Raw genomic sequence first — 12,588 nt, forward strand, 5'->3', positions numbered from 1 at the left:
GTTGGCAGTGGGTGATGATGACTAGATGCCTTCCCTCTAGTCTTACACTACTAAATTGGGGATGGCTAGCCCACATAGCCCTCGTGTAGCTTTGCACGAAATTCAAACAAACAAACTTTTGAGTATCTCTTTTCCTTTTGTGTTCCTGCATTTTAAGTTGTTTCTATAATTAAGTAGTCTTTGCACTCATAAGGGAAAAAAATGCAGACTATTCATAGCAAAATGTCTCTTGTTATATTGCAGTTAACACATTAACCCTTGACAGACAGGAGAAGTGTCACTCATATCCCTTGGTTTTTTCCCCAGTCACAACGAAAATGCTAAACCAAATTACAGGAAACTTAGAAAAAACTATCTAACTAGTATTTACTTTTGGCTTGCAAACAAATCATAGAATTTGATTTTTTTTATGTTGTAAAATTTCCAAAATTTTGTTGTGATAACTGTTTTAAAAATTGACAATACTTCTTTTGACCTTAGAATTTCAATATGTTTTACTGTTGGTCATGAAATTTCATTTTATCTATTCTGTCAGTTACAACATGATATTCATTGAAATATTTTTTTTGATATGTTATTTTGTTAATTGCAGGAATCACCATTTGTAATTATGAATTATAAAAAAACTGCAAAAACTGACAAACATGTATCAGTGACTTTGAACCTGACCTATCAAAATGACATAAGGCCAGGTTGTCGCATTTTTGTAATAATATTCTTGGCTAATGTCACTATATAACTAATAAATATTGCTCATTTTCAATAAATAATAAGATATTATATTTGTGTGTGTTGTTTAAATACGATAAACTTAATAAAATTCAGTAAATATAGACTCGATCCATTGGAGTATTATCAGAGTTTGCACACAACCTGATATTTCATTCTATCCCTGGAATACCAGGAGAAGTTCTGATTTTTTTCATTTGCCCCTGGAAGAATGAAAGCTCTCCTATGTTAGACACTTTATAGTCAAATGTTTATTGATATCTAATCCTAATGTGAAATGTTCGATCGTTTTTTGTTGTTTTTTTAAACCATACACACATTTTCCAGTCGGGTGCAATTTATGCGAGTCATCTGGGTTTTAGATGGTGATGTGTTACCATTATGATCATAGTGCATGCAATGCATGCCACAAATCTCATTTCCTATCACCTGAATGAGTATACACACACAGCACACTCAACGCAAATGAGTGTGCTGTCAAGCAGAACAATAGGCCTACATATAGCCTGACATTGGCTGACAATAATAAAGGGCAAATGCATATTTAATGAGGGGTGGCTCAAAAAGCCAGTATAGTTGGTTGAACCAAGATCTGGGTAAATACAATGCAAGATGCAATTTATGCATGAAGGCATTCAATACCTCTAACATGGGAGAAGTGGCTTAATAAAGCCATGCTGCGGGTATGAGCTATGTGCGTTCGTGTTGAACAAGCGGGAGGAATATAATTTTTTTTAAATAAAAGTTCTCTTTAAACTAAAAGAGATATTCAAACTAATTTCACTCGTCCACTCCCAGCTGACACAGCCACAAGTACATATACCTCACAGCAATCACTGACTCCATTTGTTTCAAGGTCAGATTCTATAAAATCTGAAATTCTATGGATATTGAAATTTGTCAAATCACGTTAATCATTCAACTCGTGTTCAGACGTCAGTCCACTTTTTCTCAGGCTCAACAAAACGGTTTTCATGTGATGAGAGGAAATGTGCTTACTTGTGAAAAATTGGAATAGTATCATATCTGAAATCTATACTCACTAAAAAAATCAATTGCCAAAATGGATATGTCTTGCCTAATTCTCAAGAACAGAAAAAAAACAGATGGATGTTCATGTATGGATTTGGGAAGATGATAAAGTCTGTACGAGACTATCAGTATATATTTAACAACAATACTACTAATAAAAATAATTGTAATAATACTACTACTACTACTAATAATTATTATTATTTTTTCTTTCTTACAGTCATAAAGATAGATAAAGTATAGATAAAAACTTAATTAGAATATACCTTCTGTGTTACTTTCTTTTACTAACTAACTTTTACTAACCTTCATTCATTATAGAAATATTTAAACATGCAAAAATACAGTTCACACAAAGCTTAATCAAATTATTTGTGGGTTATAACTATGACCATTTATTTCTATAAATGTAAGTAAATATAACCAAGCAAAAGACAAAAAGGCAAAATTATTATTAGAAGTGTATGTTAGCAAAATTTCATATTAATGTGTATCTGAAGTTAACAATTTAATAATTATAGCACAATAATCCCAAACAATCACTCACACGCCTGATAAAAAAAGTGAAATTAATGACAATACCAGAGGGGCACTCAGCAGAGTTGCATACTACCATCTTGCAGCATTTTAAGAAATTCTTAATTTCATCTAGTTAGAGAATTGTGAAGTTTTCTGTCAAGACATCCCTTCTTTGTAATTTATTTACCACCTATTTTGTGGTTTCTGTTTCAGTTACAGGTTTGTTCCCACATGAACCATATTAACTAGCTTTGCAGGATTTCTAATGAATGTTGTTGCATAGTTAGAAAGCCAGAACAATTGTGATAGTTATGGGTCATTTCATTGTTTTTGCATATTATTATTCTGTATTCTTTTGAGCATTATTCAATGAAATAAATTTTTGATAATAACTAAAATGTAAAAATAGGAAACTTTTTAAGTTAAGGTTAGAATAGGTAAAATAAATAACAATATAATAAAAATTTATTGCTAAGTGAGCAGCATGTTCACCAAGTGATCTAAAACATGATGTTGCAAATAGTGGTCAAACATGGTTCACAGTGACCTTGATCCTGCAAATACTAATCACTTCTAACTTGGGTCATGGTCCATATGCATTTCAAGATTTGTCTAAATCCATCCAGCTTTTTTAAAAATCTTGCTAACAAACAAACACACATGAGTGAAAACATAACCTTTGTGAAACTATGAATATTACTTAGCTTATATACGAATACTAGTTAATAACCAGTTTTTAATATTTTTTTTTAATTGTGTAATGGTACTTATATTCCATAAATCCCTGGGGAGTTGGTTCATTATATATGGTATTTTATACACTCTTACTCTTGTCCCATAGTTATTATATTTTGGGATTTTGTAATATTTATTTTCTAGTGTTCTGGTTTTATACATATGACTTTTTAGTACTTAATAACTTGAACTATAATAAGAATTTATAATTATGACATATTTATAAAGTACATTTATATCTAATAACTAATTTCTCATAATTTTATCTCTTAATGTAACATTTGTATTAAGTTCACCAAAGATGAAATATGAATTACATTTATTTATTTTTTAAGTGAATGCCACTCATTGAACCATACACTGTCAATCCATAACATATAACAGATTTTGATAATGATACATAAGTTATTTTTTAATATTGACTAGAAAAATATTCTGTATCCTTCATAACTTTGCTGTAATGGGTCTTAATTTATTGCAAATTATATTTATATGTTTAGACCAACTAAAAACATTATCTATAATTAGCCCCAAGTATGTCTTTGTATCAAATATTTTCAATATACTTACAATCAGAATTCTTTGTGTTTTCTGCAAATAAAGGTTTGTATTTAGTATTACATCTTTGATCATGACTTTGTAAAAATGTTATCAATATTTGTATATTATGAGCTTTCATTTATATTAAGTCAGTGCTTTAATTTATTGAAATCATCTTGTAAATTCCGATACTATATCTTACCACCTCTCACAAATAGCTTTCTCATCTTAAACTGTCCTCTATCTGTGCAAATTTTTGCACGTCACTAGCCTTCATATTCCCACTTATTTCTGCATACTAACATGCAAATGATTATACAGCAACCCTCCATGAATATGAGTATGACACTACCCCTATCATAACCAGTGCCCTCTCTAATTTTGCAGCTGTTAACCACTTCTTGATTGACAGCCCTATTGAATAGACCTGTTTTTGCTCAAACAGCTGGTTTGATGCATTTATCCACAAGTTTTACTTTTGTAATTTTATACTTTAATTATCTTGTTATTTATAATTTTCATTCTATTTTGTAGACAGTTATGAATTATTTCATTAATCTTCTCTCCTCTTTCAATTTTGTTAGTTATTCACTTGTAGTTTCAAGTAGTCATGACTACAACTGCTGAAGTGCAATTCTTGGCCCATGAAGTGACGGCCCTGGTCTGTTTGGAGTTGACCAATTTCATGCAACAAACAGAACAAACTGAGGATTGTCCTATTATGGTTTTTGGTGGTTGTGAAGTTTTGGATTTGGACAGCCTTTTTTTTCCCCTTCTGAATATGCCTATCAGTTGTGTGTCATTTTGGGGGACTTGCCCCAGAACTCTTTCCCCTTTGGTGGATTTGATTATTCAGATATGTTATGTTCTGTCCTTATCTCTCATTTCCTATGTTACACCCCTGTTCTACTCTGGGACTAGCCTTCGTGTCATTATTTTAGTGTTTCCTCCTTCCCTGGATAGTGGGGTTCCTATGAGTCGTTTTGGGGAGTATTTGCATTTGGGGGTCAGTATGTACGGTGGATGATCATGCTTTTGATTGTCATCGTTTGAACTTCCCGTATTCGGATTGAAAGCATTGGTCTGATTACCTTTTCCCATATTTGTCTTATTCTGATCACCTCTCTTGGGTCAGGGAGCCAGACTCCTTCAATTTACCCACATTTGGAGGTACTTGGCAGTCGATCCATGGGTTCTGAAAGTTGTTTCAGTAAGTCTGGTCTTTTACTTCCATTCATCTCCCCTGTTGTCTCACAATCCCATTTCCTTTCCTCCTCCTCAGGTTCCCATTTTGTTGCCACCTGAGTCATTCCAGGGCCCTTTGTTTCCACCTTTTTCTGGACATGTGGCTGCTGCTTGCCTCATCACAAGACAACTCAGTCCTACATCTTCAGTTTCTTCTCCAAGACACTTATGGTGGGTTGGCTTGTCAAAGTGGAGCAGTTTTCTTCACACCCACACAATTTTTTGGTTCATCTTGGTGTGTTTTTTCACTCCCTCCTCCGTTTGGTCCTAACTGTTCCACTTCACTTGCGAGCTATGAAATTTCTTGTATGCAGCATCTCATCCTCTTCTTCTCTTACTGTACAAGAGGCTCTCTATCTTTTGGGGACATGGGCTTCTCTCGACATCTTCATTCCTCTTGGTCACACCCTCATTTTGTTTGGGATCTCTTAAATGCCCCTCTTACCCTCCCCCCCTTTATAGACCAACTTCGAGCGGTGGTTGGATCAGAACAATACAACCATGGGTGATCTTCTTTCTCCTCCTTGTCAGGAATGTCACCTTTTACAGATGTTTCTTTTTCCAGTTGGGTCGTGTATCTCAACACTTAGGAGGTTTCAGGCCGATGGTCTTTTTCCGATTCCTATCTCCATATCAATCTTGGAACGTCTTGCTGTTCATTGGGCTTTCCTTCACTTTCTGCAGGCTACTAAGGAGCAGTTGATGATGGTTCATTCTGACATTTCTATGATAATCTTATACATCACTGGGCAAGGGGCAATCGGTCAACAGGTCTCTGTTTTCTCACATTAGATCTTCTGTGTTGGGCCCATTGCCTTTCTATCACTTTGTTGGGATGTCATAATCTGGGTGCCCTGAAGCTGGTCACTGATCACTTATTCTGTTCCCATAAGATTCTCTTTGCAGTTTGGTCTTTGGATCTACCCGTTTTATCTGCATTTGTGTGCTCTGTGGGGTGTCCCAGATTTTTACACTTTGCTACTTTTCTCAATATACCACTTCCCCAATTTTGATCGTCGGTTCCTGATCCTCTGGCAGGATCTATTGATGCTCTAAGTCTGGATTGGTACTTATACGCATATCCTCCTATTCATCTCTTTCCACATGTCCTTGCCATACTTTAGACCACTTCATGTAGTGTTATGCTGCTGGTTGTGTATTGGCTGGCTCACACATGATTTCCACTGCTATATTGGCCACACTCTGCCGTGTGTCATCTGCTTTTACACGTGGTTTTGCCCGGTCCCTTGCATGAAGCTTCCTTCATTTTCTCTCCTGTTCTTTCTTCCTTCATGGCAGTTTACCTACATACATGGTACACGTACTGCTTTTGGGCAGTCCTAAAGGATTATAATCCTTCCCATCCTATAATTTCTCCAAAACCGTCCTTTTTGACATGTCTTTTTGAACAGGGCCCTTAGGTTTCCATCTGTTGCAGGCTATAGGGTGGCTTTATTTGCCACTTTTCAATTTACCGACTTTGCTTGTACTTTCCAGTTGTCGGTCTTATCCATGTTAATTCATTTCTTCCATTTTCCCATTCTTCTCTCCCTGCTTCCCTTCTGGAATAGCATCTCTCATGTGGTCATCCATGTTTTTTCTCATCTTCCTTTTATCTCTGTGTTCTTCAAATTACCTTATCTTGCAGTTCCTGTTCCTGCTGCTGTGTGAATGTTGTTCTTCTGATGTGTTTGCATTGGATATTTCTCGCATTTTTGTTTTCTTAGTTCCTATGCTATCCTCTTTCTTGATCATTCCTTTATGCTCAAGACTTTGGCTGCTTGAGAGGGGTACTTTTCCCTTCCCCCTCCTTTTCCTACCTTCATGATGTTTCTGATCCAGCCTGCCTCCTTTGCCCAGTCAGGACTCTTCGATGGTATATGACACATCATACTGCTCCCTTCCATGGTTCCTAAGTTTATTTGTTTCTTCCATGAAATCTTCAACTATCTTGTGATCTTTTTCCTATTATTCTTCTGGGTTGAATTGACCAGTTAATTTGCCTGGCATTTTTCTTTTCTTTCTCCTGATGATTGTCGTCTTTTCTATATTTTCTTCCCTTCAGATGCGTCACCTTACCATCTCCCTTGCTGCACATTTCCACCTTCTCTTGGGGGACATCATCAGTGCTGTAACTGTTTTATCTGTGTGTTGGTAAGTACTCCATTTATTTTATTTTTCTTTGCAAGGGCCTTTAATCACATATTTGGATCCTGCTCTGTGGCAAGTGTTGCCTGATCAGTTATACTGAGTCTTAAGTCTGCACTGTACTACCTGTGATCATATACCATGCTAGATGACTGTGGTGTTGAGACTCTTCCTACCATGGACTGGATGTACAATTCCAAATGGTGCCAGGTATTGACTGATCAACTCAGTAAAGGTGTCCTCTATGCATTGAAATACAATATCATATCATGTAGCAAGGTCGTGTTACACATACCATTGAGATAGGTTGTTCCACATCAACCACTCATAAGTTTCTCTTGTGGCCTTTTGCTTCATAAATATTTTCATCCAGGACTGTATACTTATGGACTAACATGAGTAAAGCAGACAGGGATTACTGCCCATCTCTGATGATCCATAGCATTGTAACTCTTCCTACTGCAGACCTGGTGTACAATTCCAGATGCTGTCAGGTTGATTGACTCTTGTCAAAGTGATTGCTCTGCTTTTCAAAATAGGGTATTGCAGTCACCTATTACACTGTCTCCAGTGCTGTGGTTCTTCAGACTCTCCAACACATTTTTTCCCCTCCTTCTAGATGGAGAATGGGAGTCCTTGCTACTTACCAGTTCCTAACTTTTGGGGTGGGGGACCATGGAGACCTTTCCTCCTGAGTGTGCACAATACTACTCAGTTGAGAGTATGGTAGTGGCTTTCTGCTGGTACAGATGGCATGATGCCCTTCCTACCATATACCTGATGTATAATTCCAGATTTTACCAGGTGATGGATGTAGCACTGTGCCATATATTACAGTTTGCTCCTCCAGCTGTGGCATCCTCCTTCTTACCATCTGCAAGACGTCAGTTCCCAGGGATCAGGTGTTGGTTGGAGCCAGACCAGCCATGTAAGTCCTCATGTGTTTCAATGGTACCCTTTTCAAACCGTGGACTGTATGATAAGTTCCCAATGCCACCAGGTTTTGGACTTGAGATGCAATCCCAGATAGCGATCCCTCTTCCTACCATCTATCAGATGTTGGGTCCTGGTGGATTTGGTGTTGGTTGTGTTGGAGGTGTGTGTGTGCATGAAGAGGTGAGTTATTGATACAGAAGTTCCTTTTCCCTGTCAGTACCCATTTTTGGGGTGAAAAGTAGAGAACTCTCTTCCTACAACAGACCTGATGTACAATTCCAGATTACCATCAATTGTTGGTTGAGGTTAAACTCTCATTTACAGTCTCTCATATCCTTGCCACTCTCCATCAGGAGATCCCATTATTTCTGTAATTTTTTCTTTGGGTCCCTCCATGTTTCTGCCTATTTTGGCAACACATTATTAAAAGGCAAAAAGTATATTTAGCTCAGAAGTGGTATGGTCTCCCACAGGTGGTTTTCCTTTGGGTCCTTCCTAAATGAGGATAATTTTCACACTGGCTCTCCACTGTAACAATGTGGGATTCTAGTTTTTGTGAGAGGAGGTAAGATCTTGTATCAGAAGTTAACATTTTCTTAAACTTGCAATTTACACCCGTTCTCCCCTCTTCCGGTGTGGTTTGGTGTGATCTGATCAATCTCAAAGTAGTTTATAGCTGCAAGATTAAAGAAGGTGGTAGTTATGACAGGGATAGTGTTGCACTCCTATTAGTGGAGGGTTGCTGCATAATCATTTGCATACTAGTATGCAGAAATAAATGGGAGTATCAAGGTTAGAAGCGAGCAAACATTTGCACAGATAGAGGGCAGTATAAGTCGAGAAAGCTTTTTTTGTGAGAGATAGAAAGTATCTATCAGAAATACATTTTTAGTTTTGGAAAATCTTAACGTTTCTTTGTGAATTTTCATGTCAACACGATTTAAGGTTAAAGCTGTATAATCTGCATATTGATATGTTATACTCTTTAAATCAATATTTACAATATCATTAACATACAAATTAAACAACAGTGGACTCAAAATAGAACCTCGTGGAACACCATATTTTATTTTTATTGGATCACTCATTATTACTCAAATAATTCACAAGCCAGTTATATAACTTCTCTTTACTACTACTACTACTAATAATAATAATAGTAGTAGTGGTAGTGATGATAATTTTGAAGAAACTAATACTTATACATATACTGATTCATGTAAATAACTATATTATGGATCATCCTTCATTGGGCATGCAACTTCCGATATTATAAGATGCATCATTTTGGGTCAGCTATTGAATGACTAAACAGAAAGAATTTGGTGCAGCTCTCAGTGGATGGTCCCAATGTAAATCTAAAATTCAAGTGACTTGTTGATGAGGAACAGTATGACAAGTCTCTTTTTAGGTGTTGGCAGTTGTGGTGTACATGTACTTCATGTTGCTTTCAAAGATAGTGCAGTTGCTTCAACATGGCCCATTCAGAAACTTCTGTTGAGTCTCTACAGATTATTCAAAGATTCACCAGCAAGAAAAGAGGACTTTACATCATTCACTGGATCAGATGTTTTTCCCCTTAGGTTTTATTCCCATAGATGGCTGTAAAATGTCCCCGTAGCAGAGTGTGCTATACAAATATGGGCAAACATTGTCCAGTATGTTACAAAAGTGACTGAAAAAAAAAATTGACAAATCCTAAGACTGACTTGTATGATATTGTTGTTTCATGTATCAAAGATAAACTGAATCATTCCAAAATTGTTATTTACATCCGTCACTAAACTGATATAACCATTTTTGTCAATTTTTCAAACAGACAGGTCTATGATGCTATTTGTTGTACAGGATATTTTCATCATGGTAGTAAATATACTGAAAAATTTCATGAAACTAAAGGTGTTGGAAAATATTACTATTGTTAATCTCAACAGATGTGATTTACAGAACAAAGAGAACTATAGGTCATACAAGAAAATTGATCTTGGAATTGCAGCACAAAAAGAGCTCAGTAAAATCCTTTCAACTCCAAAGGCCATCGGTAATATGAAAGTCATGGAACTGAGAAACGAATACCATGATTTTATGGTGATGCTTGCTAGTAAGATACTGAAATAATCTCTACTAAAGAAGTATCCACTGGCCAGATATATCACGTCTCAACCCCAGTACCATGGCAACATCAAAACAGGACTGTGATAAAGATGAAAAAAATTGCTTGCTTTGCTGGTAGAGGCTAGGAAAGTGCATGGAGGATTAATAACCTGTGATAACATATTGTCCAAGTGGGAAGATTTCATTGATGTGGATGTAACATACAGTCAACAAGATTTTCATTCATTTTTGCCACACAATGAGGAATGCAGATCGAATGAATTTTTGTCCAAGTTTCTGTCTAAAAATGTCCACTTCAACAAAGTCTAGAGTGTTGTAAAAGATCTGCTCCTAATTTCACATAGACAAGCAACTGAAGAAAGAGGATATTCTATCAGCAAGGAAATTCAAGAGGAAAATTTACATGAACAATCCCTCATTTCACAGAGATTAAGCTGTGACCATATTAACTCTATTGACATAGGTACCCTTTCTTACATTAAAAATTTTATCTAGGTATCTTCTCTATTTCATCCACCACCCCTCCAGTAACTATTAAAATTAAATGTAAATTACTCACTATAAAGTAGTCATTTCTCAGACAAACCATAATTTTTGTAGCCTTCAATTTTGCTTGGTTACAGAGCTATCGAATAGTAAATAAGACCCCTCCTGCCACATCTTCTCTTTCACAATTTGTTGATAGTTCTCTCTCATGTTTAATTATATATTACCTTCAACCAACAGAAAGCCAAGGTTTTCATCTATCGAATGACATTGTGTTCTGAACATATAATTGTCAATTTCACTCAGAGTACAAACTTCATTCCCACAGGAATGTTAATGACTAGCTTGGATGAATTTGTAACAGTTTTTGTTGCATAGTTGGATAGCCAGAAAAATTGTGAGAGTTAGGGGAAATTGTCTACTTTTTGCGTGTTATTAGTCTATGTTCTTTGTTACATTATTCAGTTAAATACAAATTTATTATATTACTACTGCTAGTATAAAAAAAAAAATTAAGGTTAAGTGTCATCAACAATTGACAGCATGAAAAAAGAAGATTGGGTAAGTACTTTATTTCACATTTTTTCTTTAATTATTATTATAAAATGTAAAAATAGGGATCTTTTTTAAGTTAGATTAGGTAAAATAAATAATAATAATAATAATATCATAAAACTTTTTCATGAGGCATGCATGCGAGCAGATCATAGTAGCTTGTGGGTGATGTAATTTGATAGCATAATGTGAGCTGCACATTCCCCGAGTGATTTACAACTTATAATGGCACAAATAGTAGTTAGATGGGGTTCAAAGGGCAATAAAATGTAATTATAAATAGATGTACACTGTTACGAGCTTAAAGCTACTTAGAATAAATGAATGTAGTTTCATGTTACAATTTCAAGTCATTCTAGAAAGAAAAAAAGGGTAATTTTGATTTTTCATTTCTTTTCTTTTCGTGGTTATGAGGTCGGTCAAATTGACCGATCCCGTATAGAGATATGGTAGATGAAATATAGTTTTACTGGAAAAAAAACGTTTGAAATGTATTTAGGAGGTTTTAGGGATTACACAAAGGAAATATGATATTTTTGAGATGACGAAAAGTATTTCTAATCTTAACATGAGGATTTGCTTTGCACATGGACTATTCAAAACAAATACTCAATATATTCATGCACAAATCTTTATTTTAGTTTGTTAAAAATATTTCACTAAAAAATATTATTTTTTTGTATGTGAAAGATTTTTAATGTTAACTGAAAGACTGACAAATTTTGTGAAGATATACACACTATATTGAAAGTTAGAAGTATTAAATCTATAAAGACTTATCAAGTACAAAAAGGTCACATGGTCGATCAAATTGACCAAGCCTGTATTGAGAGAGTTCATGCTGCTGGTGGAGTTTTAACTTTAACATCAACAATTCACCTTAGCGTCAGCAGCATCTGCAAGGCAAAGGTATATGAGGAACAACGGAAACAAAAAAGAACAGGCAAAAATTAGTTAAAAAGAATAACTGGGATGGATGAAATAGACAACATAAAAAAAAAAAGACAACATTTGTAGGATAATAATATTGCTGCTTTGCATAAGTTGGAAGACAAGTTTGTTGAAAAGGCAGAAGCATCTAGAAAATTTGGTTTCTTTACCAAATTCAACAGCCTTAGGCACACTGCTTAAGAAAAAGAAAAGAAGCTCATTGAGTTAAAAGACCAATTACAGGGTTCACACTAGGGTCCTGCAGTGAAGGATCCCAGACCCACAACTTTCTTTTCAAGGATTCCATATATACAATTTAATAAACTCGAAAAAGAAAAGAAAAAAGCTCTTCGGTGTCAATGGTAAACTTTATTCACAATGTAGACTACATGTTTACCTTCTGGAAGTGGAAAATATGGTAATGTTCATGAAAAACTTTATTTATAATTTACACTGCATATTTTTTTCCCTTTATGAGTGCAAAGAATTTTCATGATAAGGTTAAAAATACTTTTCTCCATCTCAAAATTTTCTAGTATCATTTTCACAACCCCTAAGACCTCCTAAATAAATATCTATCAAAGTTGTTTTTTAATTTTTAGAAAACTTTGTATTTTA

The 12,588-nt window shown here is 35.2% G+C and overlaps 1 protein-coding gene across 14 annotated transcripts in view; it reads left to right on the plus strand.

Moving 5' to 3' along the window:
- The window catches only part of LOC106465626 (nuclear receptor coactivator 2-like), a 168,076-nt gene that overhangs the window by 119,781 nt on the left and 35,707 nt on the right, over positions 1-12,588 (plus strand). The gene's annotated exons all lie outside the window — the stretch shown is intronic.

This window comes from Limulus polyphemus, unplaced genomic scaffold (genome assembly GCF_000517525.1).
Source record: "Limulus polyphemus unplaced genomic scaffold, Limulus_polyphemus-2.1.2 Scaffold2004, whole genome shotgun sequence".
NCBI lineage: Eukaryota > Metazoa > Arthropoda > Merostomata > Xiphosura > Limulidae > Limulus > Limulus polyphemus.